Genomic DNA, 5,097 nt, shown 5'->3' with positions numbered 1-5,097 from the left:
TTGCAGATGACATGATCTTGTATTGAAAGAATCCCATAGATTCCACTCCCAAATTACTCAAGCTTATTTAAAACCTTGTTGAAGTAGCAGGGTATAAAATTAACCCTCAAAAATCAATGGCTTGGGGCTGCGAAGATGGCTCAGTGGTAGAGCGCTTGCCTTTCATGCCTGAGGCCCTGGGTTCGATTCCTCAGCACCACATAAGCAAAAACAATAAAAGCCATAAATGGCGCTGTGGGTCAAGTGGTAGAGCACTAGCCTTAAGCTGAAGATCTGAGGGACAGCGCTCAGGCCCAGAGTTCAGTCCCCAGGACCGGATGAAAAAATAAATAAATAAATGACTTTTCTGTATGCCAACAATGAGAAAAGTGTAGCTGAAATTAGGAATGTACTCCATTTGTAATAGCCCCATAAAAAATAAAATGCCTAGCAATTAACTTAATCAAAGAAGTGAAGGACCTCTATGATGAAAACATTAAAACTTGAAAAAGGAAATCAAAACAGAACTTAGAAAGTTGCAAAAACTCCCATGCTCCTGGATTTGAAAGATCAACATCCTGAAAATGGCAATACTTTCCAAGACTATCTACAAATTTAAAGCCATTCCTTTCAAAATTCCACCCTCATTCTTCAAGGAAATAGAATAGACAATCCAAAAATTCATATGGAATAATAAAAGACCTCGAATAGCAAAAACGATCATCAACAGAAAAAACAGTGCTGGAGGAATATCAATTCCAAATTTCAAACTCTACTATAAAGCCATAGTAATCAAAATAGCTTGGTACTGGCACAAGAACAGACCACAGGACCAATGGAATAGAATTGAAAACCCAGAAATGAACCTACAGACCTATAGCCATCTAATCTTCGATAAGGGAGCTAAAAAATAGAATGGAAGAAAGACAGCCTCTTCAGTAAATGGTGCTGGTAAAATTGGTTAACACTTGTACAAAACCTAGATCCTTATATATCACTCTGCACCAGAATCATCTCCAAATAGACTCAAAGCAGACATTCTGAAAACCTTACAGGATGGATAACATGAAACCCTAGGTCTACATGGTGCAGGCCTACATATTCTTAATAGATACCCAGAAACACAACAAATCAAAGAAAGGTTGGACAAATGGGATTGCATGAAGTTGCAGAGCTTCTGCATTACAAAGGACATAGCTAGGAAGATCATTAGAAAGCCAACGAAATGGGAGAACTTCTTCACTAGCCATACAACAGACAAGGGTCTCATATCTAAAATATACCTGGAACTCAAAAAATTAAATCCCCCAACAACAAATCTTCAAAGAAACAACTGCCCAATAAATAAGTGGGCTAAAGACTTAAAGAGAAACTTCTCTGAAGAGGACAGAAGGATGGCCAATAGACACACGAAGGAATGTTCAACATCCCTAGCCATAAAAGAATTGCAAATCAAAACAACATTGAGATACCACCTCACCCCAGTTAGAATGGCAAAAACCAAGAACTCTAACAACAACAGATGCTGGAGGGGATGTGACCAGAAAGGAATCTTACTTCATTGTTGGTAGGAGTGTAAACTTGTTCAACCACTTTGGAACGCAGTATGGAGGCTCCTCAAAAGACTTCACATAGAGCTCCCCTATGACCCAGCAATCCCATTTTTGGGCATTTACCAAAATGTTTAAAAACAACACCACACTAAAGCTGCCAGCACAACTATGTCTATTGCAGCATTATTTACCATAGCTAACATATGGAACCAACCTAGATGCCCCTCAGTAGATGAATGCATCAAGAAAATGTGGTACATATACAAAATGGAATTCTATACCTCTATCAGAAAGAATGATATTGCCCCGTTTGTACGGAAATGGAAAGGCTTGGGAAAAAAATTATATTAAGTGAAGTAAGCCAAGCCCAAAGAAACATAGGTCCCATGGTTTTCCTTATTTGCACTATCTAGTATATGCATGAGTCAAGCAGAAAAGATCAGATAATGTGATGTTAGGAAAATGAACCCTTAGATATGTATTTAAATGTTTTTCTTTCATGCATTTTTTTCTAATGCATTCATAAGATTATTTCTTTGTTGCTTTGTATGTCTCTCCCCCACAGTATAACCCTTGCTTTCACTATATTGATGTCAGTATAATTTGTGGTGGAGATAGGGTAAAACAAGTCGTTTAAGGATACAAGTGGACCCGTTGCAACAATGAGAAGTATAAGTTGTCATGTCGAAAATGAACTTTACATCTTTGGTGGGGTGGAGAGGATTGGGGGGGCGAGAGGAGGATGCGAAAAGATGTCAAGGGTAAACAAAGGATGAGACTGCAATGCTTGATAAGAAATGTACTCATTATCTTGCCCATGTAATTGTAACCCCTCTGTACAGTATATTCACAAAAAATAAAAATTAAAAAATATAAAAATTTAAAAAATTCTAAACTGTTTTAGAATCTTGAATCGAGAAATCGTTTCAAAATTACATGGTTTTAAAAATCTTTCTGTTTGAATAACAGAATCGATTGGGGAATTTGTATGAGGGATCAGTGTCATTATACTTATATTTTTATTATGTTGAACAGCAATAATAAATGAAATGTAACATATTATTACCAGGAAATGTAACTATTTTGATGGGTCCATTTCCATTTACAAGTTTGGAAAAAGACTTTCCTAAGGTTTACTTTTCCATCCCACAACTTGGCCAAGTTAATTAATGGGCAATTTGTTATGTCCAAAGTATCCCTGAGAGACCTGCTTTGGGCTTGCATGCCCTTCAATCCCACATTTTGTTTGCTTGAATGTTCTGCAATTAGCACAATTATTCACTGGGTACCATAATCAAGATTCTTGACTCCCTGTCACATCAGATAAAAGCAGATTCCTTTCTATCTGGCTTGAATATTATCTGCCAGTTATTTCATTGCAAGAAAAAACAGTCCTATATCTTTTCTATTCTCCAGAGAGACAGAATTCCAAATGCCAAATTGGTGTCTTAATATTCCCAGATTCCTTTGTACATTTGTAAATATCTGCTGTCAGTAAATCATCATGGAAGACTCTTGATAGTACTTAGCAACCACTGGTAAGACTCTAGATATATATATATATATATATATATATATATATATATATATATATACATATATATATATATTCATATATATGTGTATATATATATTATGTATATAATTTACCAATTTTAAACTAGGCAACAACTTTTCATGTGACTCCATGAATAGTCAACTAATTTAACTTCACATTGAATATAATTAGCAGCTCAAATTATAGTTCTTTTAGGATGGAAGAATACCAATAGTCTAGATATTTGTGTTGAGATATCGTGTGAAAATATAGTGTCTAAAATAATACTTTCTTTTTTATTCAAATATTGTCTAAATCATTGATTTGCTTCTTTGTGATGAATTGTGTTAATGTGTGTATACTCAACCCTGTCTATGTTTGTGTCAATTTCTTTGTGAAATTCTATCTTCTGAATGTTTCTGAAGTATTTGGTTTGACATGGTGCAATCTTGTTTCAACTTATGACTTCTTGGTTGTGAAAACAACATTTTTCTTACATTACTTAGGGAAGCATGGATGTCCCCATTATTGTAATATGATTAACCCAAATGTACATATGTGCAGTATGGCACCTTGCAATAAAATAAATCATGTTTTACCCTGATTCCTGGCGACACTCCTCTCATTATCATTCATTTAGGATAACGACGAAGTTGTGTAACACAGGGTTCAGAAATATTGATGTTCCATTTCACTGAAGTTCTGAAGATACAATTTCAAAATGATTTTTAACAGGAGTAAGTCTTCAGGAACTTCTATAATTGTGCTGTTCAGTTGCTGCAATAGTCACATGAACAGGTGATATTAGTATATTTATGAAAATAAAACTAATTCTATATCTTTCTATATCTTTCCTCATTATCACTACATACTGTGATTCTTATTACTTTACAAACATTTACATGTTTCACACTTCTTGAATAGGAACAGCAATTCTCTGGTTGAACATAGGGGCAGTGTTATACATGATATATCTTCTATAATTATGTTGAAGATTTTGTAACATAGCACTTGAAAAATTTTGGAATGTTGATATAATTCTTGAATGAATTCATCTTAGTCTTTTCATCAAATAATATACATACCTTCACAGAGTGATGTGTAGGAGTTTAGGAAATGAGCAAAGAAATACAGAAGTCATGACAAAATCATGAATAAAGTACTTCCAAAGTTACTAAAGTTCTATTTTATTTCTTTATTACAATCTGACATGATTTTTGAATGTATGTTATTCCTTGTAGTACACTCATGTTTATCAATGTGATGTATTTCGAAGTTTTATAATATTTTGTGGAGGCTATTGTGTTCACCATGACACAAAGTTGAAAAGTTAAACCTAAATCATAGAACTAGTGTTACAGTGAAATAGTATGGCAAATGATAACGGGGGAGTCTATGTAACAACAACACTCACAAGACAATATGTTGGATATGATCTGTTAAACATTAGGGCTTAATGGGTAATGGGAAAGAGAGACAAAATTGAAGAAGGTGCAACAATTTCAATAAGGATTGTACTCACTATTTGTGTAACTATGTCCCCACTCTAGGTCCCTATAGCAGTAAAATTTAAATAACAATTGTAAGGTAAACCTAAATGATAGGACTAATGGAATGAATAAAGTTACATATCACATATTCAACTCATTTTAAAACAGATGATAATAACAATATCATTTAATAATTCTTCAAATTGCATTTTTGTAATTAGCTACTTTTTTGATATACATGATGTAAAGAGCAGAAAAGAATTTTAGGCTAATCAGACAAGTGCAATTTTTACAATTCTGGCATTTATAGCAATCTCAATGAGACAGTTATATCGAGATTACAATGTTTGTTTAGGACTTTTGCATAGAAAAGATAAAATATGGTGTTGTTAATAGTGAATAGTACACTTCCTTTTATATATTACTTTTTTAGTACCAAGTACATCATTACACAATTTGACATTCTACAGATATTTCAAATGGATATGTAGGCTCCACACAGAGGGATGCACACTGACAATGGTACACAAACTTCCAA

Source organism: Dipodomys spectabilis, unplaced genomic scaffold, assembly GCF_019054845.1.
Source record: "Dipodomys spectabilis isolate Male_0828 unplaced genomic scaffold, ASM1905484v1 ptg000437l, whole genome shotgun sequence".
Taxonomy (NCBI): Eukaryota; Metazoa; Chordata; class Mammalia; order Rodentia; family Heteromyidae; genus Dipodomys; species Dipodomys spectabilis.
This window is presented reverse-complemented; position numbering follows the sequence as displayed.